General features: G+C 34.8%; 1 protein-coding gene across 3 annotated transcripts in view; it reads right to left on the bottom strand.

Moving 5' to 3' along the window:
- The window catches only part of LOC141431682 (neuroligin-4, Y-linked-like), a 40,862-nt gene extending 14,698 nt beyond the window's left edge, over nt 1-26,164 (bottom strand). For 2 of the 3 annotated variants that reach the window (XM_074092863.1, XM_074092876.1), the window contains exon 1: nt 25,200-25,476. The gene's annotated coding sequence lies outside the window, so the exon portion shown is untranslated. Of the gene's footprint in view, nt 1-25,199; nt 25,477-26,143 lie in introns of those variants that run through there. The other variant, XM_074092869.1, reaches the window with a different exon arrangement.
- Nucleotides 26,165-27,096: the final 932 nt, after the last annotated feature.

Genomic DNA, 27,096 nt, shown 5'->3' with positions numbered 1-27,096 from the left:
TGGCTAACACGCGCTATATAAACATACGGCCTGTAGCTTCAGTGGTCCTCGCCTTCCACCGTAAACTAACATGTAGGTACGGTAAATAGTAAATGAAGTCAAGTTCCGAGACACTTTATTATTTGGGACAACCCTAAACCAGCAACTAGTCTATCCTAAATCACTTAAAGATATTTTCTTGTACAATGCTCTAATTGTAATGACGCAGCATCTATAGCGATTTTCAAACTATGTTTCACAAATCGTATCATACGAACGAAACTAGCGGAAATTCATGGGAATGATTCGAGAATCTCGTCGGTTAGTAAAAATCTTGAACAAAGAATGACAGATCAGTTTACAGTTGTAGACGCAGTTAATTCAATCCTGGACCTAAAACACTACATTTCCCAGTTAAATGGATTACCAGCTTACCAAGTAGGTACAAACCAAATTTGATGAGGTTCTGAAAAAAAATCCTGGTTTTAATAATCTCTCAAATATAGTAAAGCTCTTTGAAGGGATGGCAGTGAACATGTCTAGTAGTCCCAGTATTAACACTCAATCATTAAATTATTTTAATTTCTTTAAATATGCTCCTGTAACATCTGCTGATGTTGAACATTCATTTTCAGATTATACTTGGATTTTAAATAATAACAAATTTAAAAATGGAACCTAGAAAAATATTTGATTATCCATTATCATTATTGTATCATCATAAAACCTTTGTACAGTTGATATGAAAATTAAATATTTCCTTGTTTTATCCATATTAAACTTGTAATCGCTACTTCAAATCCGATCTCTGCAAATCACTATTGGTGTCTACTGTCTCCTAACTAACAATTTAGCGATAAAATAAGTTCTATAACCACCGTTTATCAGTTTAGCAGGCACAGACGTTATCACTTAGAGGTTCTTTAGTAGCTCGAATTAACTCCACTAGTAGTAAACAAGTGGTATAAAGTACCACAGCAGCGACACATATTAGCAAAGGAGATAATAAAGAGCCACAGTAGCCGTAACTTGTGCGAAAGGTAAATGTTTTTATTTTTTTTATTTTTATTTGACTGGCTGGAAAACGAGCAAATGGGTATTATATCACTTAAAGCGTTACAAAAAAGCTACAGTGGTAGAAACACACTCTTTGCATGATAGTGTACTCTTTTGTATGCAATTTATAGAAATATTTGTATCTGGAAATAAACATGTGTCATTAATAACAAAACACGAGTGCTGTGTGCTATAATATTGTAATGGCGACGGGAAAGACATTAAAAACGGTAAATGCGTCATTTTAATATCAATCATTTTTATGTAGATACGTGTAAAACTATTGCGGTTGTAAGTTTTCTGTTATTATATATGATATTTTACATCTCAATTTTCAAGCGCCTTAGAAATTTATACGTTTTGATTAAAATTTTAGACAGTAAAAATACTACGGTCATTTTTTTTTCGAATTATTAATTTAACGGGTTAGGTTTTCAAATGGGAGTACTAAATTCACTAGATCTTATATTTTTGAAGACTGTATTACAGTAAATTGAACTTAATTTCCATGATGTGTCTGGAATTTAAAGGTTATTATTTGTAAACAAAAATGGCGTTATTATCTCTAACTCTTAATCATTCCGATATCTCTATTGCATCGATAATACGGATATAGCAGCGATTTTAAACACTTTATATGATTATTAACACCTGTCAGTGGAGTTAAGTTCTGTATGAGTTAAAAAAGATGTATCAAACCCTAATTTCCAACTTTTAGCTTTAAGTTATCATGTTAAACAGCTTTTGGTCATATAATAGGGCCTTTTACATATGAAACATCTTAAACGGGCTTAAAGTGTAAGTAACGTTTACACAAACGTTCTTAAAGAACTTGAAGCTCTTAAAGAGCTGTACTTTCAATTTCTTTTATAGCACCATAAACGCTAAAACAGCTACACAATGTTTCAACGGGGTACACTAACTCCATTATATCACTCTCTCATTGAGAGTTATTAGAATTGCCATTATAACCTTTATGTAGCTTTAGGATTTTCCTAGGGCTTATTTAACAATATAGGCGCCATTTAGCACTAGAAGGTTAACATAACACTCTTACAGAGCGAAAGCGTTAAGATGCGTTAGTAGACACTCCAAAAAAGCACTCAGTGATAAAATAACCCTATAGCTGCAACTACAATCTATAACGTGATAACTTATAGCACCACTTTACAGCTTTGAGCTATTATATTTTTCTAATTACTATTAAATCACTTTGCTATCGTCAGTTGACTAATGTATTCAGTTAGCTCCATAGTGTCACCAAAAACTAAGACTGTAGACCTTATAAAGCTTTTATAAGACTCAGAGCTACTATTTGCTCTATATTTATCGCCAAATTGTTTGTTGTAGTTTGTAGTAAACTTAATCTCCTGGATACACTCGTTCATCAGAGCCTGGCTGATACTTGGCCAACCTAACCTAACCTATACCTATTGAAAGTATTCGATTTCCAAAATTAAAATAATTATTTAAACCAGTTTATAAATAACGGAGTTCTAAGATAATAAACATAAAAGATCAAACGAAACCATAACCTCCTCCTTTTTTGAAGTCGGTCAGTAAATTAATGTCAAACACGCATGAAAATACCATTCGAAATTGGTTTCATTGGGACTGTTTTTATATATGTATGTTTTTATTTCATTCCTCTTATTTATTCGTTTTCTCCTTTTTAATGCGGGTACTCTTAATATAATACACACACGTACATTCAAAAATCATAAACATTTCTGGCGGCATTCAAGATAAAAATGATGAAGTAACTACGAAGCGAAATGAAATAAAAGATTGTATTAAGGATTAAGTCAATATGTAAATCACACTTGCAGTACGGTCCATCTCTCGTAGCGCCTGGTTTTTTGTTACTAACTTTTTTATTTTAAAGCCAAAAAAGAGAAGTTCAAAATAGCTAAACCACTGAACAACTACTAAACAAAAAAAAAGGAAACGAGGAAAACTGGAAAATGGAAAATTTATTCATCGTTAGCCCTCGAGGCATTACAGTGTCGCAGAAAAGAATAGCAGGGCAGGCTATTGGGTAGCAAGCCACAACAATATACCTAAAATATACTAGAAGTGGCAAAATAGCTTGTATAATCAATTTATACATTAAAAATACAATGTCGTCAGAGTTGCATGCTCAGATGTTTATTGATTATAATGGTATTGAACTGAAACAATTACTTTGCTCACCCGCGACCTTTGAAATAATTATATATATATTATATATATTATATGTATTTGTATTGATACCTAAAGGTCTCCCCAAACCTATCGACGGCAAAATCGGCTTGAGCCGTTCAAAGAACTCTTTATGTCCAAGCAATAAGAGCGAAAAAGACGTCGATCGGCTCAGCCGACGCGAAACGACCTTTACCGACGGGCAGACGTCTTTTTTTCACTCTTATTGCGTGGACATTAAAGCGTTTTTGGTCGACTTTCCATGAATAATATTTCATAAGTACGTAAAATTGACCGATGAAATGAATATTGTCTCTTTTGTAAATGAATGTTTGGCAGTTTTGCCCGCACAACTTCACACTATAAATTTAAAATTTTAGTATAATTTCAATTTTTAGTATCATTTTGGCATAATAATGCTGCGCTACTGTTGCGTTATAAACACACACGTGGCAATACACTTCTAACCAGATAAACTTATACATGCAAATTACTTTATGTATTTTGGCCCTGACATTTGGTGGTTGTTGCGAGGTACAAATCCTACCAAGGACCCTGTTTAAGTCTATCAACATGTCGACGCAGCGCTGAATCGACGGAAAACCATATTGAGATTATTTAAGTCCTTCCAGATATGCTAGGTCCTTGTATGAGGATAGACCATTTGATCGTGGGTAAGACAAACATTTGTATGCTAACTGAGCAGTTACAGACAACGTAGTGCTTGTTTCGTAATGGCATTCGAAAAAATACAATAGTTGGGCATTTTTCTGTTTAGCTTCAAGGGATGGATAACGACGTGAAAAGGTTCACGTTGCCGCCATAGAATTGATCACATCGCAGTTAAAAGTATCTGGCAAAAATTTACTAGTGCTAGCGTTTCGTTAAATAGGTAGTTTATTTCATTTTACTATTTTAATTAATCTATTATTCTACCCGGCAAACTATTTAAAACCACTCATCTTTTACCATAATATTTCAAGTTAAAAAATAATTATTGGGAATTGTGAAGACTGTCCACGAATTATCGGGGCATGCATGATCTGGTTTATCTTTGTAATTAGTGCTAATTTTCAAACAGGACTTTTTGTAATAATCAGTGGTTATGAAACTTCATAATAAAAATAAAATTAAAATAAAACGTTAGAGCGTCTGTGAGTTTTTGCTTTATTTAGGTAGTTTAGTGTGCTGAAACTGCTCTGTACAGCATTTTTTGATAATCTTCACTCGTTTCCAAGTTCAATGCCACAATTGTACTTTTATTTTCACAAGCTATTTTACGCTCATTAGGATATGAACTTTCCAAGAAAATCATGATGTAACTATTTTCTACTTGGGAGAGTCGGGAAAACTTTCTAATCTAAGCACCAAAAAGAGTTTTTATATGGGAGGCAATTTTCTGACTAAGAGGCAAATTCACACTTCCAAACTACCTCAATCTGAAGTCAATTCCAAAATGTTAGCTGTTGTGAAAAATTTAATAAGCTATAAAACGTATTGTCCAATTAAAAAAAAAACATATAAATATATATTACAGAAAAAATGAAGCCGTGGTGCCCTTGACCTATTGCCTCTCAAGCAGAGGGTCGTGGGTTCGAACCCCGGCTCGCACCTTTGAGTTTTTCGAAATTCATGTGCGGAATTACATTTGAAATTTACCACGAGCTTTGCGGTGAAGGAAAACATCGTGAGGAAACCTGCACAAACCTGCGAAGCGATTCAATGGTGCGTGCGAAGTTCCCAATCCGCGCTGGGCCCGCGTGGGAACTATGGCCCAAGCCCTCTTGTTCTGAGAGGAGGCCTGTGCCCAGCAGTGGGACGTGTATAGGCTAGGATGATGATGATATTACAGAAAACCTAGTAAAGGCCGCCAGACGACGCTGTACAAGATAATTTAGGCACAGTATGGTATATAAAATTAAAACTAACAGACGCCTTAAATTAAAACTAACTTTAACGCGATTAAAACTAACTTTTTATTAAGATTATATTTTTATTATGTAGTCTTACTTAAAAAAAAAGCTGCTTGAAAATTTGCATTCATTACAAAGATACACCAAATCATGCATAACCAGATTTTATCGTGAACAGTCTTAACTACCTATTGAATAAAATGACGATGAAAGAAGCTAGTTTTTTTTGATGATCAATAATTGGAAATTATGTTGACAGAAAAGGGTTTGAAGGCCTTGTCCGCTCTTGAGTTCTGGTTCAATGCATAGCTTATGCTTCAATTTCGTTAGGCAGCGGGGCGACAGCAGGCAGTGTCGATACGCTCGTGCAATACATTTTTTATATGTTGATAGTGGAAAACAGCAAGCTGAGCAAACGGCGAGTCTTTATACTCTTACTTGGTTTTTGTTTTGAAAGTAGATAAAATCAGCCGCCGAACCGAACCGAGTAACACTACCATCCTTAACACACACACACACACACACACACACACAAACACATACATCACGCCTGTATTCCCAAATGGGGTAGGCAGAGCACACGAAACGTTACTGCTTCGGAACCACTTTTAGCCACTTTAAGTTTTAATCTATTACATGAAAGAAGCTCATATTATACGAAAAGTATAGCACAGAAATCAATGATATTTTACACTCAAGATATTCATTATATTTTCTATGCCTGTGGTTTTTCGATTTTTGTAAAAATGCTTTGTCTGTAATTCTCGTGCAAAGTTGACATCTTTTTTTTGTCGACTTTTGAGCTCCTGTAATTTATATGAAAATCTGAAAAGCCACAAGCATAGACAATTACGTCTAGGTCATACTTACAAAATTTCATCTATTTCTGTTACCTAGTTTTTAAATGAGACCGGGACTTCGTTTGTATGGAGAATGGATCAAAGAGACTTCTCTTAAGTTTGACAAAAACCATCCTCAACAATTTATAGTTTTAAGGTAACTAAGTAAGGTAAATAAGGTACATTTGTGATGAAACACAGTAATCACAGGAAAAGCAACAGAACAAAAAAGAAACAGGGAAAAAGTAAACGAAACTACGAATTATATAATTAAGGTTCACTTGGCCATCAGAAGTAAATCCTTTTGGGTCGGACGAGAGATCGCCGGAACAATTTGCGAGATGGTCCCTGGGGCGTCGTTTTGTACTTTTATAGGCACGATTTAAGTGCGAATAGAACGGGGCAACAGATGTTTTAAGTTAGGTTCCTTCGTCTATCTAATCCCGCACGATGGCTTCTCATCTTTAAATTGTTTTCGATCATCCGTGGGGATTCAAAGACTTAGATAACTTTGGGTTATATCTTTTATTTAATACAGTCAACCCCTGAAAGGTTTTTGTTTTATTTGTTTACAGGTGAAGACTGTTGGATCGCAATTGATCTACATTTTTGAACCATTTCTTAAGACCAAAATATTGATGCATTTGATCCAGGAACTATTTTAACTATCAATCCTGGCAATTAATATTACTTTGTATTATATTTGATGTATAAGTTAATCAATATGGCTACAAAATAAATATTTTTAAATAAAATTGTTTTATAAACGTTATTTGATTATTTTTCACCGGATTTAGATACCTAAATATAAAAAAAAACATCTAAAAAAACCATTACTTAACGAGAAGTGGATGACAACACATTCTCAAGAAAGCATAAATAAATTCAGTAAGTATTGAAAAAATACCTTTGTATTATTTCGTGTTTTATTTTTATTTTTGTGCTAAACGTTGAAATCAAACTGATGTGCTGTGCAACCATAATAACAACGAAACTGTCTAGGTGTTCAAAAATACCTGAAAACGCGATTAACAATACGGTCATATCATAATCAGTTTTTAGAGTTCCGTATCTCAGTCGGCAAAAATGGGTCCCTTTTCGGATCAATTTGTCAGACGGTCCGTTCGTCTGTTTACTCTTCTCAGGAACGTGTGGAGGGTGGTATCAAACTGAAACTAATATCAAATATTCAGATCTGCTCGTTGGCTATCCCTTGAAGCAGTTGTAGAAACGTTATTAGAAAATCCGTCAAATTCCAGTCAGGCTAAGCAATTAGTTAAAAAAATTAAAATATAAGGTCAGGGTGGCCAAATCCGTCAGCGGGGCATTTCCGTCTAACGGCGTTTGCGGCTATTCGAACAACAGTACACTCTTACTCACTCCGTCGGTAAAGCAGAGAGAACATTTTATACCCACAGACAAAAACAGATAGCGCAGTCTAGCCACTGAATGGGAAAAAAACCGTTTTTAAAGTTTAGTTGCGCTCCGAACTCGAACACGAGTGTAGTGTGCTGTTGTGTTTCGTGACGATGCGATGAGAAAATTTAAGTTTACGGCTTACTAAGTATGTTTATTATATAGTTCGATATGCATGCTTGTTGGTAGTTTTATAAATTTTCAATTATAATCTGTTGGTGAGAAACTATGGGTGGTTGAATATTGGTATTAACGAAATGATCGATTAGACAAATCCGTCAATTGTGAAACGGGCAAAACCGTCATGTGCCGGAATTTCCCTATTTATATATATTGCCAACCTTTTTGATTTGACTTAATTAAATAATAATATGAAAATTCACATAATACGATTTTAAATTAAAAATATTGTTGCAAACATAATAACACTGTACTTCGGCCGGACCTTACTCAACAGTGGCGCGAACTGGTGATCACAAAAACAGCACATTTTTTAAAAAAACGTGTCAGTTGACGGACTTTCCCTAGGCTTTGGGAATCTGTTTTAAAAGGTTTACTACTCCTGATTGTAAAAATAGGCCGGAATTGCCCCGAAAAAATATATTTGACAATACAATCTAAAATAAAGCTTAAATTGCGGTCGCTAGAGTTTAGTTTCGAGTAACAGTTCAGCGGTATTTGTTAACTTGACGTATATGTTTGTAATACGTCACGATACAAGAAAAATCGGGAAAATCCGTCAACTGACATGTGTTTTAAAAAAAAAAACATATTTAAATGACCAGCAGTACTAGCAATTTAATATGAATACCTGTATATAGTTAAATAAATGCTTAATCTATTACAGTGATCAGGTTTATTAAAAAGTAAATATCATCTTAGTTATGACCAGCCAAAGTGAACTTATCAAAAAATATGACGGAAATGCCCTCCCTGACCTTAAGCTTTTTTTGCTGACTGTACTTTTTGCTCCTTGTTACCAAAGTCCTTGTCAAGACGAATCAAACCAGTACAAGCTCGATGCGGTGGTGTCGTTTTATTTCAGAGTTCCTATGGCCACCTTCTAGCTTCATCATCAAATCGGCTCAAGGTCGTATTAACATTTCATTGCCATCAGATTTATTTATTTTTGCATGCAAAATTTCAGCAAAATCGGTAGAAGACATCCACTTCAAATTTGAGTTGAAAATTTCCACCCGAGCAAACATAGTTATAGTTTGGCTCACGTAAAAAGAGCGCTGGCGATATACCTGCGCAGTGAGCAATTAATCGACCAAACGGGAGGAAAGACGTGAGGCGCGGGGAGGGGACACGCGCCGCTTGGCTGTGCCGTCGCGCTATTGGTTCGGCAGTCGACCTTTGCTGTCCGCACCGAGTTCACGCTCCTTTCACTCCCAAAGTACAGTTTCGAGCACAAAGTCTTTAGCACGATGGTTTTGCATAGAAAAGAACAGAAAATGAACTATGATGTTTATTGTTTCATAAAAAAAGAAGATGATAGTGGTGCCGCAACAAATTTAAAACAATGTTTGCAACGGACTGCTGAGGCAACTAAAACTTCCGTGGCAAAAATTTCGGAATTTGTAGCTGTTTTTCGCTCACCCGAAAAAAATAAAAGGGTAAAAAATAAACCCATAACAGACATTGATCAAGGTGTTATTAAACGAGCTATCCACAATTTTCATATTACTCAAAAATAATTGCCGACTATAGATAAATTGAGAAACAAATTAATGAGCGATAAAAATTGTTCTATAATAAACATGACATGATTATACAATATTATAGCGAGTATTTTCGTGCGCGACGGTACCCCTGCGCAAACACATTCCCTCCACTGTCACCCAGTGCTCTTTTTACGTGAGCCGTACTGTACCGACATTGCAAGTTAAAAAAAGTTTGTAATGCAAAATCGCCGACATGTAAGCACCTGTGCAAGTATTTTGAATAAAGAACAATTTTGAATTCTCATCCTCTTTGGCTGTCGGTGGCTGATGCCGCTAAACTGTCACTGGCTGGCGGCTGTAACCATGGCTAACAATGCCTAGCAACCAAAAAAACGCTGAAAAACTTGTTTCTTGTATGACCCCCGCTAGTTTTAATATTCATTTTATTTTTAATATTTGTTGTGATAACGGCCACAGTAATACATACCTAATCTGTGCAAATTTCAAGTGTCGTATTACGGCTCAAGAGATAGAGCCCTGTGACAAACACACAGACAGCGCAATCACAGTATAATAATAGGGTCCCGTTGGCACCCTAAGAAGAAGTTTTCATACAGATTACTAGAGGTGAGACGTATTTAGGCGTATGTATAGGTTTTTGGAATAGGTTTTGGCTTGGACGCGTGAGTACGCGTTCCCGCCCGCGATTCTTTATGAGTATTTAGGAGTACGACGGCTAACAACGTTCCGCCAACTTGAAAACAAGCATGATGCGTGCGCTTACTGTGCTCGTCGCGCTTGTAACTATTCGGAAAACGTCCGGGAAGTTCGGGTCTTCGGGATCGACCAACTTGCCCTAGCCACTGCGCCATGAATTCCAGGAAAAAGGAGCGAGTTATCATTTTTTCAAATAACACTTTTAGCATGAACACAAAAAGGTCCAGTTTCTTTTGATGACATTTCGGTAGTTCGATATTCGTAAAACTACTAAAACTAGCTCGATTGATATGACAAACTTCATTGCCCGAGCTTCCGTACTAAGCACTTCTGACTGTTACCATATTAAAAAATGTGTGCCTATCCTCTTGTGTAAATCACAATAATAAAAGGGCCTCAGAGCGATACCATTTACATGACATGTTTTTCTTTTCACGCAACCGAACAAAGAGCATTCAATGTGAAAACAAATGCGACAAAAGGGATTGGCTTATGATTTTTATCACAGAAAGGGTCGAATAGACCAAAAAAATATTCTGCGTAACTTTGGTTTGGGGTAGTAGATATGAGACAAGAACAGTTTTCTGTAAGAAACGAAAGGACTAGACTTGACACGAAGCCGCTCCATCGAGACTTGGCTAGTTCTTTACAGAATGTTTTGGTGGGACTCTGGATAGAACTAGACTGAACATTCTTTATACGTTAGATAATCGAGACTTGGCTAGTTTTTTACAGAATGTTTTTGGTGGGATTTCACTTCTTTTTGTAGAAACCTTTGTAAAGGCGGTATGTCGATCTCTAATAGTTTTGTTGAACTCTTGTGTTTTCTAATCAGGGTCACCATGTACTCCATTAGATTCGATTATCCTAGTTTTTATAGACTTCCTTTTATGTGGCCATTAAACCCTAATTCTGAACCAAATCTCAGCTGTCTGAGTTTATGGAAAGTACTAGTTCTATTTTGATGATCATGAGTGAATGAGTGAGTGTCATAAATGCAAAACTTTGCTTTCGCTTAACTTCGGAACTAAATGACCTACAGACTTGAAATTTTGGATTTTAAGTATGTGATTATAGCTTACTGGATGACGAAAATTTCTGCGTTTTGATCATATCCAGAGGTTCTCAAATAGCGGTCTGAAAATGCGGCGAAATGGTTCCAGTAAAGGATGGTATGGCAGTGTTTGCTTCGCGCTCGACTTGGCGGGGGCACTACCGTGCCCCCAGATGTTTCTTTGATTTACTTTAATGTTTTCATATAAATTCTTCAGCATAAACGCTTCCACATTAATTTCCTGATGTTGTATGACGTGTTGAAAAAATTGAGGTATAGTTCAAATTACTTTAGATTTTTTTTCCAATTAAAAATATAAATAAATTAAATTTAAATTACAAGTTATATTTTATTGAATTTGTGATAGGTATGTCCGTTTGCATGTTGGTTTGGCTCAAATCTTGCAAGTCGAATTCTACTCACTTTATTTACAGCGATTGGATTGAGTTGAATTTAGACAAACCATTTAAATTAGATGAAAGTACAGTAGAGTTCAGAAACTTGTGAGCAAAAATTTGATCAAAAATATCTGAACACGACACTATTGTTAACGGCATAGAAGCGTGTTCAGATATTTTTGATCAAATTATTGCTCACAAGCTCACAAACATCCAAAGTCCCAGCATACGTCCTATCTAGGCATAGGCCTTCTCTCAGAATGAGAGGGCTTGAGTCATAGTTCCCAGATGAGAGGCTTGGTAACTTCACACATGTCATTGAATTGCTTCGCAGGTTTGTGCAGACTTCCTCACGATGTTTTCCTTCACTGTAAGGCTTGTGTTCAATTTGAAATGTAATTATGCGTATTTATTTTTCAAAAACTTAGAGCTGCAGGTCAAACCACTAGGTCACCACGCCAATGTGGCATGGCTGAACAACGAGCATTATTATTTTCTGTAAAGATAATGAATTGAAATTGTAAGTTGGAGAAAGTTAAATATAGCTGTTATTGAGCGTTCCGGGAGATGACAGAGGTCAAGGGCGGCTAAGGTCTTACCAGTGCCTGCCGTATAATATAGATCTCTCGTTTGCTTCTAGACAGATGAAATAATAAGGAAACGTTTTTTTAGTTCGTATTAATATTGCGTGTTCCTTTGAATTTAGTGAATTATAAAATTTATGTCCATACACTGATAATGATTTATGTAGATTATTTTGTTCTTACAAAAAAAAAATCGCCGCAAAGACTGCAATTAATGAACAAAATGGAGATTGTTGTCGATGTAAGACTCTGAAGCCATCTTAAATCTTCATTGGTAACTTAATTAAAGGCCTATTCTAGTCTATCGCGTACAATTCTACATAGAGCGGCAAATAACAACAAATACACGTTTAGTCATGTTGAGACGGGCGAATTTATCCCTTCAAGGGAATTCAATACAGTGTCTCGTCGAGCATTGAGTGAGAAATTGGGCTAAACTACAATTAGACTACAATGTAATTGCTCAAGTTAGAAAGAGATAGCCTATGATACCGTCTAGGCCACCCGAGCCTTTATTTTCTATAATTTCGTGGTAAGGGTGAGTACCCTCACATACGTAAATACATTATATTGGGGTGCGGCTCATAAATAATGTACTTTTTGAAAAAATGATGCGGTCTTTGGTTTACCACACAAAATAAAATCTTTCGTTTTTTTTAAACCATATAAAATTGATTTTATTAAAGTATAAAACACTTAAATAAATGTTTGTGATTTAAAACTCGTTAATATTTTTATACACAATATTTTAGACAATAGACAGACAGACAACGGGAAAAGTGAAACTAAATAAAAGCTTGTAAAAATTAAAGAATTTTGTGCATATTAGTATTATATGCGTTTGAGAAAAAAAAAACACAAATTGAAAATACAAACTGAAATATAGATGCACAGAAAAACCAGAAAAATAAGACCAACACTGGGAATCGAACCCAGGTCCTCGGTATTCCGTACCGCGTGCTATACCGCTACACCACTGTTGGTCAACGGCACAACACGAATTTCCCCTATGCACCACATATCTCAGCTTGTTTGTTTCTTATTTAGCCACTTAAGCAGTGACGCTAGCGACATCTATGCCGTAGCCCTCATCGAGAAACTTTCGGCATTCCATTGGAACTAACCGCTCACCCGGACAAGAGATGTCGTTATTAAGCAATCAAATTAAGATTGGTTTTTTGGAATCTTTTTGTATTGTCGTTTCAGCACGCCACGAATGAAATTCAGAAATTATATTCTAAAAAGTTGTATCGTGTTATGCAATACATATATTGATACGACCTGTTGAGTCAATGAATCAGTTGTTAAATGTACATAATTAGGCAGTTTAGGGTACTGGGTTTATGTTATCTATGGCCACATTTTCGAGCAGTGTCGTGAAAATAAACATGTTCACACATTAGCGCCCCATATGCATATTAAGCGCAGAATAAACATGTTCACACATTAGCGCCATATGCATTTCTTGGGTAAAAACAATTCTATGTCCTTCCTTGAGTGTTAAACTATCTCCGTACCGAATTTTATCGAACTTGGTTGGACTATTTAAGCGTGAAGAGGTAACACACAGAATTATTTACGCGTTTATAGTATTAGTATGGATTAAACCAGCATTTACTGTGGTCGAATGTTTTTCACCCAACACGCTGACAGTTTAAGAGCCTTACAAAATCGGATTATCCCTGATTCTGTATTTTCCCGCATTAACTCAGGTGCCACTAATGCCAACGATATTTTGTAGCATACCGTGATAAAAGGCATTTTATCTTTTAAAGTGTAATTTAGTCAATTTTAAGCGTAAGTCTAGTTGTTTTATTTTGTGATTCTTTTACAGTGTTCATTTTTTTTAATTGCTATACCATCTTTAGACACATACATATAGGGTAAATCGCTAGTAACTGGCCACCCTCCAGTAACTGGCCATGTTATACTAAAATGATTAAATTTTGAATTCTATAATAAATAAATAAATATCACGGGACAATTCACACCAATTGACCTAGTCCCAAAGTAAGCTTAGTAATTCACTATATAACAGCAGTTATCACAAGCATTACTCAATTATTATGTACATCAATTAAAGTAAGAGTTCATAATAAAATGAGTTTTATTTTGACGTGGAACTGGCTGGTTGCTTATTTTTTCTATTCCTAGCGGACATGCATTTCAAATTAAGAAATTCTATTATAATTTTGACTAATGACGTTATGTCAGTGTAGGTAAAATTTGAACATAAAAGGTAAGAGAATATCTTTTTACTTTTAATTTACACAATAATTTCCAATTTTATAACTTATTCAGATAGCTAATTTCTGAAATGTAATTCGACAATATTTTAAATACTAGCCAAGTATGCCAGTTACTGAAAGTCTATAAAAATATGATTGGTAAATTATGGCAAGTTCTTTAACATACCTCTCGGCAGTTGAAAATAATTTATTAATTAATTATTTGTTAATAAGACAATGGCCAGCAAATAGGGAAAAGACAGATTAAGCGACAACCATATGCTATAACCTCCAATGCTTTCCTCAATATAATGTCCGAGAAAAAGCAAAAGATAGAAGAAAAAGAAAAGGAAAAAGAAAATAGAAAAAGGGCACGAGAATTAAAAAAAACAACTAAAGAAAATGAAACGATATCTAAGAAACGAAAAGTAAATCCAAATAAAACCTAAAACAAGAATCAGAAGTAAATGCAGACATCCTTAGTACCTACTATAATCGAAGCCAAAGCTAAGAAAACGTAAAAGTAAATATAGATGTCCTAAGTAAAGTTATCGAAATGAAACCTAAACAAGTGAAAATAAAAACGAAAAACAGATTTGCAGATAAAAATAAAAGTATTAAAAAAGACAATACTGATAACTTGATGTAAAGAGACAAATGTGAAACTTGTGAACCTAATATTGTCGGCAATGTCAATGAGCTTCTTTGTTTAAGATTAGTAAATACTTCCATTAAGAATGTGTTCCCCTGTTTCATGAAACAATATAGTGATTGGACCATATTTACAGTGATAGTGAGGATTGAGGGTTCATTCCTAAAGAGTTTATTGTTTCATTTTATGTTAAGAAGCTTATGTTATGTTAACATTTTATTTGGCCAGTTATTAAAAAAAGGCTAGTATTGAAAATACTGGCTAATAATTAGGTTAAAAGTTATGTCTAATAAAACAATTAAATATTATTCTAGTAAACACGTCGTTGTCATTATTTTCAACATTCACTACTTTCCCTAAAACAATAATATGGTCGATATCTCTTTACAGGTGATCACAATAAACATCCTAAGCAAGCAAGGTAGTAAAGTGACCAGTTACTAACGATTTACCCTTCTAAAAACAGTATACACCAGTTGGCATCAAGTTAGCTTAGAAGTTTGATTTTTTCACAGCTCAAAGCGATAGTAGTCCTCAGTATTTGACATAAATTTCAGCTTGATACCTCCACGCGTTCCCGAAAAAAGTTTCTTGACTTGACAGACAGACAGACAGACGTACAAAAAGTGAACAGATATCTTATCACGTGCCCAAATGCCAAGTTTCATAAAGAACCATCGATTTATCTTCGACAATGACGATCTTTATGTATTATAAACTTTCATCCCCTATTTTACCCCCTCACAGAAAGAATAAAAAAAACGCGTGAACAAACGTCTATTTATCTCTTAATCACGTGCCGAAATGGCAAGTTTCGTGGTTTTATCTTCGACAGCGACGAGCTTCCACCATATAAACTTTCATCCCCTATTTCAACCCCTTAAAGCCTCTTTTTCGCGATAAAAGATAGCCTATGTTCTTTTTAAAGGTCTATTTTATCTCTGTACCAAAATTCATCCAAATCGGTTCAGCGGTTTTGGCGTGAAAGCGTAACAGACAGACGGACAGACAGACATACAGACAGACAGAGAGACAGAGCTACTTTTGCATTTATAATATTAGTACGGAAGTACGGATTATCAAATTGTATCATATACTCAGCGGCAGAAAATTTGGCCCATTCTCCATACAAAATTACCTATTCCTGTTTTTTTTTTATATAGTTAAATTATATATTACATAAACATAAAAAAGGTATATTAGGTACAGGGTGAATGAGCATTTACTAGGCAAGCGTGTTCCATCGTAGGCCTCATCCTCGCTTTCCATCAGGCGTGATTGTGGCCAAACGCATGCCTATACTGTATAAAAAAAAAGTAAAATTAAATAAGCTAAATTTCTGAATACATTTGAGGGCCAGAATTTTTGCAGTTCAGTTATATTGTGATCAATCATTTAAAGAATTACATTACAACGAATTAAATAAAAATATTATCAAGTCAACGGTAACAGAGCCTACATTCTGATGATTTAACTGTGAAAAAAAAAAAAGTAATTACTTGACCGAGTATAAAATGTAGTGCCGAAAGGAGGGCTATACAATACACACTCCTTCTGTACTCAACTGTACAGGCACAGGACCCTTTGTTTGCGAGTCTGACTCGTAGCTGGCCGCTTTTTATTAAATCGTGGTGGCCGTGTAAATACTACCGCCTTACACGCTAAAGGTTTATGATGCAAGCCCGGAGACCAGCGTTTTATTATGAAAATAGGTGGCATTTTTTTTTAAATAACATGTGATTTCGGTGAAAGGAAACTTAAATTGCACACGCCTGCGCAGCAAATTAGTGAGGCACGTAATCGTGTGGGTGCCGATGCCCAGCACTGGGATATAAGATCTAAGCTGAAGATAAATGCTTGTAGCGAGCAAATTGAGATTCTGTTTCTTGTAAAGCACGTTCAAATAGTAAAATTTTTGTCCTTAATATAACCATAGTAAAAGAGGAGAAGTAGGTTCACTACAAACAAAAGTCAATTCGCGCGGCTTAAATGTGTGCGCGCTGGTTGGCGCCGGTACGCACGCACACGCGCCGCACGCACACACTGATAATTTAAGGTGGATTAAGTTTTTTGTAGTCAAGGCTGCGCTGCCGTCGGTGCTGTACATTTTAATTTTAGCTCGCTCGTCTTGCGCTCGTCCTCTTGAGATGATCACCTTTTACGTTCGCGTACTCGTACTTACGTATTTTTTTTTATTAGGCATAGTTGTAATTAGTAGTATATAAGTGTAGTGTAATAGTTTCGTGAAACACACACACGAAAAAACAATAGATACCTACCTACCTATAAACAATATAGTTATAGTATTATGTGTAGGTAAACTCATGTAGTAGGTATGTAATGTACACAGTCACCATCACCACTTCGGCGAATTTATAAATAATATTTTTAAATTTAGTATAATTATTATAATAATATAGCGGCATAGAATCTTGTTTGTCTAGACACAGATATAAGACAATTTTAAGTTTTAATTTTCGTATTATTTTATTTGCCGGTAGGTAATTAATCTAAAATAGACATCGGCAACCCTAAACGTCCGCGCCAGAGTAGGCAGTTAGTTTAGTCTCCTAAAGGGTCGGAGTGTGCATACTTCTCCTCTTTTACTATGATATAACATTAAAAACCTTACCTTTCTTAACGCGGCATATTTACAGAACAAATTAAAAAAAGGCTGTGTGACCAAGTTATTGTTTTTTTTTTTTAATATCTTCACCTAATTTGGCATGTTTTAATCGTTGGTCGCCTTTGTACTCGTAGCATCGCGTCTCTGTATTGTCGTGGTACAGCGCCGGCTTTTTAATAATATTTCGGAAGTCAACATCTTTTGTACACCTTCGCAAAAACAGATGAAAATTTCCCCTCTTTGTGTAAAATATATTAAGTCAGTTAAATTAAATTCAAGTAATTAAATTTTATGAGGTATCCTTAAAAACAATGACATCGGATTATCATTGTCATAATTCATAAATCAAAGCTTTTAGATGAAATTTTTCACAAAAGCAAACCTTTTGTCGATTACTACAGTTTATTTGTTTCATATTCAGCGGCTACAGACACGATGACAGCTAAAAATTACGATTGCCTATGACCTATGACTATTGATAGAGAAAAACTTAACATGTGGGAATACCTTTGATTAAATAAAAGATCTGACTTAGTTAACATTTTGCAGAGAGCATAACCTAATCTAACGCCTATACAAACACAAAACAAAATAGACTGTACTTGCATTGTCATCCAAATTACATATCTGTACCGAATTTGCAGTCAATCCGATCACTAGAAATGGATGAAATTCAATTGGCAGGTTTTGAGCAAACGCTAAAAATCTATGCAAGGTAATTAAAAGCTTGCACCTACTCGTACTGGTATAGTTACTTGCGAAAAAAACTTATCTTTTTATATAATGTAAGAGGGAGAAAACGAGCATGCCGGTCACCTGATGGGAAGCAACGACCGCCGCCCATGGACACCTGTCAATACGAGGGGTATCACAGCTTAATCAAAACTAAAAACCGTTACTTTGCTCACCCGCGACCTTATATGATATTGATAGCTAAGTTTATGCAATGGGTGTTCGTGCAGCTCCTCTACCGCCAAGCGGTATAAACACACAAACAAATTACAAAAACCATCACCACACTATACTGACGCGTTTCGAACTCAAGCAGAGCTTATCCTCAGAGCAACACAAACGTTCACCTTGCTACAAGGTTAGGCAGCAAAGTGAAGATTGTGTGTGTTCTTACAGCGTTGAGGTGGAGGATTTGCATGAACACACTTATTATTTACTAGCGTTTACCCGTGGCTTCGCATGCGTAAATCATTAGATACGGCAGTGAATTGAAATTCCGGGATTTTATTAAATTCTCGTGGGAATTCCCTAAAATTACACCGTGGTTTTCATTGACGTTAAATTAAAACACCCATGCTAAATTTCATGACTCTAAACACAGCGGTTGTTATTTCGAGATTTTATTCCTATCCCGTGGGAACATCGGGATAAAAAGTAGGCTTTGTGTTATTCCAGACATCCAGCTACCTACATACCAAATTTCATGACTCTAAGCCCAGCGGTTGTTATTTACAGATTTTATCCTTATCCCGTGGGAATATCGGGATAAAAAGTATCCTATGTTTTAATCCACATTATAAACTGACTTCTTGCCAAATTTCATCCAAATCCGTCTAGCCTACCTACCTACTTTATTTGTTATTATAAAAGTAGTTAACATTACATTACTACACGTTATTATTACATTTGAAATTTACCACGAGCTTTGCGGTGAAGGAAAACATCGTGAGGAAACCTGCACAAACCTGCGAAGCGATTCAATGGTGCGTGCGAAGTTCCCAATCCGCACTGGGCCCGCGTGGGAACTATGGCCCAAGCCCTCTTGTTCTGAGAGGAGGCCTGTGCCCAGCAGTGGGACGTATATAGGCTGGGATGATGATGATGATGATGAAAAGTAGTTTCGCCAGGAGATCAAGTTATACAAGGTGCTAACAAATTAAGTAACAATATTTTAAGAGAATTAAAATTGGATCAAAACTATTAAGTGTGTACTTTTGTTTTATTTAATTTCCTGAACAAAATAAATAAATTGTTATTCGGCCCAAACATAATCGCCTGTGCCTTTGAGTGACAAGATATCTAACAGTTTATGTCAAGAGAACTCCGTCGTTTGTCATAAACGTTAACGATTGGCGGGAAAACAATTAGTACTTATGTGACTCGGACATTTAGATATTTATCTAAGTGAAGTGACCAGTTACTCGTGACAGTCAAGACAATCAAAGAAGTTTTAATCACTGACTATTAATTGTCTTATTAACAGGATGTCTTTACGCGGCAAAGTTGATTCTCTAATTATCTTCAAAAAGTAACATAAGCTTTTAAATATTTTATGCTTAAGTTCACTCCTAGAGACGAGTACTAGTATCAGCTGTTTAAAATATTGGTACCTAATTTGTAAGAACCTTATAGATTGTTAAATTACTGATAAGTTGAAAATGAAATGTTTGCCTAACGATACATTGGTCAAACGTTTGTGATTCTAATGACTGGATCTAAAAATGGTCACGAAAGGTGTTGACATTTTTGTTCGTTTGGATGTCCATTGGATAAATGTGGATGATAGACGTGAAAGGATAACATGGTGTTGTCGATTTACAATAATGGGCGCTGTCAAACAAATCTGTTTTTTACAAGCCTTATATTAAAATAGCTACTGGGCTACAAACTTTGCATATTTCCGGGATAAAATAAAAAGAAGGTAGTAACGTATGTTAATCTGGGATACTGAAATTTCCTGTTCATGAAAGATCTTTTAAAATCTGCTAAGTATATAAAGTTATTATCACAATTACCGACAAGCTTGCCTTGTTAGTTAGGATGACAAGGTCAAATAATAAGTACAAGTCGAATTTCATTTAGATCCAGTGATAGTAGGTATAGAATAGATAAAAAAACGGCAAGAACGTGTCGGACACGCCCGAAATAGGGTTCCGTAGCCATACGAAAAAATTAAGTAATATTTTTCAAAGGATTTGGTATTTTGTACGGAGTATTCTAAGTTTAGGTATATTTTATGCCTTAGGCTGCTACATATTTACTCTTAAACTACTAATAATTCTCAAGAAAACTTAACCGTTATAGTTTTCCTTGTATGTTTGATATACTTACTATCATACTGATTTTTTAAAAAAAATTCCACCCACCGGTTTAGATTTTAGAGATGGGGGGGACGCTCGATTTTAATGAAAATTTGCACTTTAAAGTTGAATATTTCGCAAACAAATCACTGAATCAAAAAATTATCTAAGCAAACCCCTAATGGTTTTAGAAAACCTATCCAACGATATCCCACACTATAGGGTTGAATGAGAAAAAAAAATCATCCCCACTTTAGATCTATGGGAGGTACCCTAAAATAATTTTTTTTTCGAAGTTTTCATTTTACTATTTTGTCGGCATAGCTTACATAATATCCGTGCAAAATTACAGTTTTCTAGCATTGATAGTCCCTGAGCAAAGCCGCGGACGGACAGACAGACTGATAGACAGACATGGCGAAACTATAAGGGTTCCGTTTTTGCCATTTTGGCTCCGGAACCCTAAAAACCAAGTAGGTAGGTAAGTACTTATTATATTTCAAAGGATTTTGTATTTTGTAAGAAATTTTCGAAGTGGGTAAGTATTTTTGATCTATACTCATATCATAAAGCCTGTATAATGGGTTCAAAAACCGCAAATTACGACCAGCATAAAGATAAACCTGTTTTGTTACAATAAATTTCTTATATGAGAAAATATTGTTATTGCTTCATAATACCGATATTTATTCGATATTCGATTTCGGTTGTATTATAACATTCAAATCTAAAACATCTCTAAAATAGATAAATTGTACAACAAGAGCATAAAAAAATAAAAAATGGAACCGACTATAAAACCCATGAAAATATTTGTGTAGCACTAGGTACCTACTAGCTCGAAGTCGGTGTCTCAGCTGTCAGTGTGTCATTATTCTACTGGATAAGCGATTTGTTAATTAGTTAGTTATTATAGTCTTTGTTAAAAATTACCCAAATAAAAGCATACAAAAATACTTAGAAGGAAATGGTGGGAAAAAAAAATTAAATGACGTTAAGTCAAGTCTATTTTAAATTGCCCCTCTATATAAATTTACAAGTATAAAATGCCGCATGAAATGGAGACATTGAACTAACTATCCTGCACTTGTAATTTGAGTATTGCCTACGAAACTCCTAAAAGTTTAAGTCAAGTCTATTTTAAATTGCCCTTCTATATAAATTTACAAGTATAAAATGCCGCATGAAATGGAGACATTGAATTAACTATCCTGCACTTGTAATTTGAGTATTGCCTACGAAACTCCTAGAAGTTTATTGATAGCAATGGCATAAAGTTGTGATTAGAACTTTTATGTCAATCGCACGTTGCGACTGGTTTAGATTAAGACTTGCTGAAAAATCAAATCTAGTTCCGTACATTTTGACGTTGATACAAAAAATGGAACCGACTACAAAACCCTTGAAAATATTTTTCTAAGTACGTACTAGCTCGAAGTCGGTGACTCAGCACGAGTCAGCAGGAGTGGGACAATAGTAATTTTGATTTTTAGATTTGTATAAATTAAAAATTATTTTAAAAAATATGTAGAAACTTCTTTGTTTGTGGCTGTTTTCACCTGATTGCCTTGGTCTTAGACGAAGATTTTCCTTTATGCACTAGACCATAAAAAGTCTTTTTATGTCGCCTAGATCCAGCATAAACACGAACTTTACGAGCATGAGAAGTGAAAATGATATTATTTTACATACACATGTGTGTGTGGTGTAACTAGATGTATGTGTGTTTTGTAGGTTTCAGCTATTTTATGCATTTTAATTATATAAATAAATTATTTTACCTTTAATTTATCATATTATTTTTAGTAATTTTGAAATTAACTACTTCTCGTTTCGGATCACGATTAGCCGTAGGTATGTGTATATGCTTATATTATACGTGAAAACAAGTCCAGATAGCAGTTAATTTTTAATATAATAACAGGAGGTAGTGTGGATATGCCTAAACCTTTCGCCCTATTTACTCTATAGATCGACGAGTATACTCGTACTGTAGAGACACGAAAATTACTTTCAATTCGTAAAAATTACTTTCATTTCGTTAGATAGAAAAAAATCCCATAAATAGTCATCTCAAAACAACTAAATAAATAAACCCTTAGTATAGCATAAAAAGCCGTGGTGGCCTAGTGGTTTGACCTATCGCCTCTCAAACAGAGGGTCGTGGGTTCAAACCCCGGCTCGCACCTCTGAGTTTTTCCAAAGTTATGTGCGGAATTACATTTGAAATTTACCACGAGCTTTGCGGTGAAGGAAAACATCGTGAGGAAACCTGCACAAACCTGCGAAGCAATTCAATTGTGCGTGTGAAGTTCCCAATCCGCACTGGGCCCGCGTGAGAACTATAGCCCAAGCCCTCTTGTTCTGAGAGGAGGCCTGTGCCCAGCAGTGGGACGTATATAGGCTGGGATGATGATGATGATGATGATAGCATAAATATTGAGTAGCTGGTCATGAGTTTTTGAATAATAAGAAAACAAGATGTTTTCTGGTGCGTATTGACTTTATATTCGTAGGTACTTTATACTTTTTGAAATATGTATTTGTTTAGTAATACAAAGAAAATACCTAAAAATGCGCGCGTCTGACTATCCTATCTTGAGCAGCCACGCTTCGCCCCTATCCTCCTTCACCCCCCCTTCTCCCATATTCACCGTTATCGAGATAATAAGAAAAATTCATATTGATTTATAGTATAAAACCTATAGAATATGCAGACGTTGGGTTTGCTTTTGTTTACCTGGAAAAACTACTGGGTTGCCAGGTATAAACTTAAACAGTTATGTCGATGCCAGTTACTTTCACATGATTAGATAATAGAACAAATTGTATATCAACGTAAGCGCTGTTTTATTGTGGACAAGTTGATATAAGGTTGTCTGTATTTAATTAGAAAATTTTTGAAAAAATAAGCCTGTCCAGTTTTTTTATTTTAGCAAAACCATTTCTAATATATTTTCTTTTATGCTAAATTTATTATAAAATACATTTCATTCTAATATCAGACCAGTGAAGGTCTTTTCAAGTTCGGATCTTCTAGTATTACTTAACCTCCTGAGACCCCGCGTCAAATTTTAATATGTAGATATACGAATTTTAAACTTAATGGCAATCAAGAAAGTTGACATTTCTATGGACAATATGTCCAAAATGTGAACGCTGAGTCTAAGGAGGGTTAGAAATTTAAATAATAACATATAATACGACTTTAAATATAATAAAAGCAAAAGTGAAAAGATTGAATACATATTTATTACGACTAATTGTTATATTTCAAATTCATATGTCGAAATATTTTCCAGTGTCGACACTTAGACTGAATAACGTCTACAATTTTGATCATTGAGTTTTCCATCTTAAAAAAATCAAGTATACGTAAGTATAGTTAAATTATCCGCAGTAATTAGTTAAATGTTCACAGAAATACAGCATAAAATATACTGCAGTTTACAAGGGTTGAAGCAAAACAACGATTTAGATTAATTGGTATTTGAAATTATTTATTTTAGTTTATATCCTACACAATAAGACTGCGGCAAGTACCTACCTAAGCTACTACTAAACTACTGTTACTTTTACTACAAGCTATTTTTTTCGGATATAGTATCCTTGGAAAATAATCAAAAGATTCGTTTTGATGATTGTTTTATGACAAATGACGTTTTTAGGGTTCCGGAGCCAAAATGGCAAAAACGGAACCCTTATAGTTTCGCCATGTCTGTCTGTCGGTCTGCCTGTCTGTCTGTCTGTCTGTCTGTCTGTCTGTCGTTCCGTCCGTCCGCGGCTTTGCCCAGGGATTATCAATGCTAGAAAGCTGTAATTTTGCACGGATATATTATATGTAAACTATGCCGACAAAATGGTACAATAAATTTTTTTAACAAAAGTTTTTTAGGGTACCTCCCATAGACGTAAAGTGGGGGTGATTTTTTTTATTCTCATCCAACCCTATAGTGTGGGGTATTGTTAGATAGGTCTTATAAAACTATTAGGGGTTTGCTAAGACGATTTTTCGATTCAGTGATTTGTGTGCGAAATATTCAACTTTAAAGTGCAAATTTTCATGAAAATCAAGGGTCCCCTCCTCCCCCTCTAAAATCTAAACTGGTGGGTGGCAAAAAATTGAAAATATTCAGGATGGTAGTAAATATATCAAACTTTCAAAGAAAACTATAACGGCTATATTTGCTTAAGAAAATTATAGTAGTTTAGGAGTAAATAGCAGCCTAAGGTATAAAATATACCTAAACTTGGAAGGTTCCGTATTAAATACGAAATCCTTAGAAAAATATTTCTTAATTTTTTCGTACTGGCTAAGGAAACCTATTTTGGGCGTGTACGACACGCTCTTGGCCGGTTTTTTTTTGTTATTAATGACGACAGAATGTATCTAATCACACAACCAAAAAACAGATTATTTATTCATTTTATTACTTATTCATTTATAACCGTAGGTACAGTTAATTACTTGCGCTCATTACGATACGCAATTGTTAGAGTTTTAATGAATTCTTCTTTCAGGAGCCATGTTTCTAGTTTGATATAATTTGTTAAGACAATCAGTTCTTCTACCTACTAGTTAAACAAAAATATACAGTACACATTTATAAAGCAAGGTTTATTAAAAACACATCTTAAGTTTTTTTTTCGCTTTTTGCAAATTCAGAACATAAAAATGACTTACATTTTTTAACCACTATTTCGCATGGCAGCAATTCGATAAATTTATTTAGTGGTGATAGGTAATATTAGAAAAATTAAATTAATAATCATGCAAGCAAAAAAAAAAGGACAATTGCAAGTACCATTTAATTTTACTGATACATTTCAGATATACATACAATATAATTGAATTACCTTACTGAAGTCATTTAAGTTTCTGTAAGGATGTCCATTAATCCTAAATCCCACCAGACATGGTATATTGTCACTTATTTACGGTGTTTAAGAAAACTTATCAATAAAAACTATGTAGATTATAAAAAAAACAGTCAACTCACTAACTTTTGTTTTTAATAAATAACTAAAACAAAATATGTATCATGAAATTGCTTTTGATGAATTTAGTTCTTAATACGCTTTAATTTATTTGTCTCTTTTAGGTAATGTTATGTCAACACATGTAAACCGCAGGGCGGACGAACGCGGACTGAAGTAACACTTCACTCTTCACTCCAAATCTGTACGCCAATATACGTGTTACTGGTGGCAAAATAGTAAACTAATAACCGAACCTCCATTCTGAGACTTTTGGCGTAGGCGCTAGCGAAACGGATAACGGTAGAGTAAAGTTGGTTTTTCGTAATTTCGCTCTCACGGCAGTCGTGAAAAGCAGATTGCAGAAACGTTGTACAAAAGCTTTCATTCGCAACTGTTAGATGGCGCTGTTATCAAGAACATACTTTACTCCTTGAACCCAAACCTTTATTCCATTCTTTATTTACAGAAGAATATATATTTTTTTATATTATTTCGAGGAAAAATAACTACATTGAAGTCTTACGGTTATTTATCTATAATTTCACAGGAAGAGACAAAATTGGTATCTCTTATCTAATAGTTACTCATGCATTAGCTCTTCGGAATCATCATCCAGTGAAGTGAGAAAGATTTTTTTTTCTCCGAACCCGGTTTTCAATGAGAATCAAGCATGAGTTAATTTAACATGAAACGAAACGAAATTAAACACAACAAAGTGCTTCACTTCTTATTGAAATTACTTCGTTTCATAAGTTTGGGTTTAATAAAAATGGAACTATATCTGATACATAGATTAAGAAAACTGTTAAAACAATACCTACTTGGTAACCAAAAATGGAATTGAAAGCAGTGGTGATTTGTTGCAACACTAAAGGTACTGTTACTTTGTAGCTGTAAGTATAGTCACAAACATTAATTATTTAACATGACAGCAAACGCAAAGTACAACAATATTAGGTATGCGTGCAATGTAGAATCAAAACGTGTTAAGTTTACTCAAACGGAAATATGAAAAGCAAACACAGCGTTCAACTCACACAAACCTAGATAACGCTGCTTTAGTAATCTCAACCATTCCGAGGCTTAACATTTCGTCTTGTAGTGTAGCCCCACATTTGCGTTCCTAATGTGTATCCGCAACTGAATGCCGAGTAATGTAATAAATATTTTAAGCGCATGACGTTAAGAACTATATTTCAAGAAGGATGCTTGAATGCATATTACTTCAAGGCGTAGACTTCATATACTTGACATGTAGTTTTGTTAGTAATGCTTATAGCAAGAGAGTAGTATTTTGCTTGATGTGAAGCTTGGTTTTGTTACTCACAAGCTGCATCATGTGAGCACTAATTGGAGCTTTCGCATTAAAATGTGATCCGCAACCCATTAACCTCCATTTCGTATTTGCATTTTCACGCCTGACAGCAAGAGTATCTGGCTATCTACTTTTCCGCTTCAATGATAATGGGTCAATTTACTGCCGCTTAAAATTCTGAAAACGGCTTTTTATTTTTTGTTTTAAAATAGAATCTTTTTTATATGTACCTTTCAAAGAAACTTTTAAGTCAACGTGTATATACAAAATTATGTCTGTAGCACGTTCGAAACTTCCTAGTTAGAAATCAAAGACTAAACCTGTTCAGTTGAATTTTACAATCATTTTGAAAGCATAGCGTAAAAATCATAAATATAAAATGTCCGTAAGTTTAAAAGCCACTTGGCCCCCGGTAACTCTGAGCATAAGACTCCGTGGCAAATTAAACTTGTAATTACA

Source organism: Choristoneura fumiferana, chromosome Z (genome assembly GCF_025370935.1).
Source record: "Choristoneura fumiferana chromosome Z, NRCan_CFum_1, whole genome shotgun sequence".
Taxonomy (NCBI): domain Eukaryota; kingdom Metazoa; phylum Arthropoda; class Insecta; order Lepidoptera; family Tortricidae; genus Choristoneura; species Choristoneura fumiferana.
Note: the sequence above shows the minus strand (reverse complement) of the source record. Positions and strands in the feature narration are given on the sequence as shown.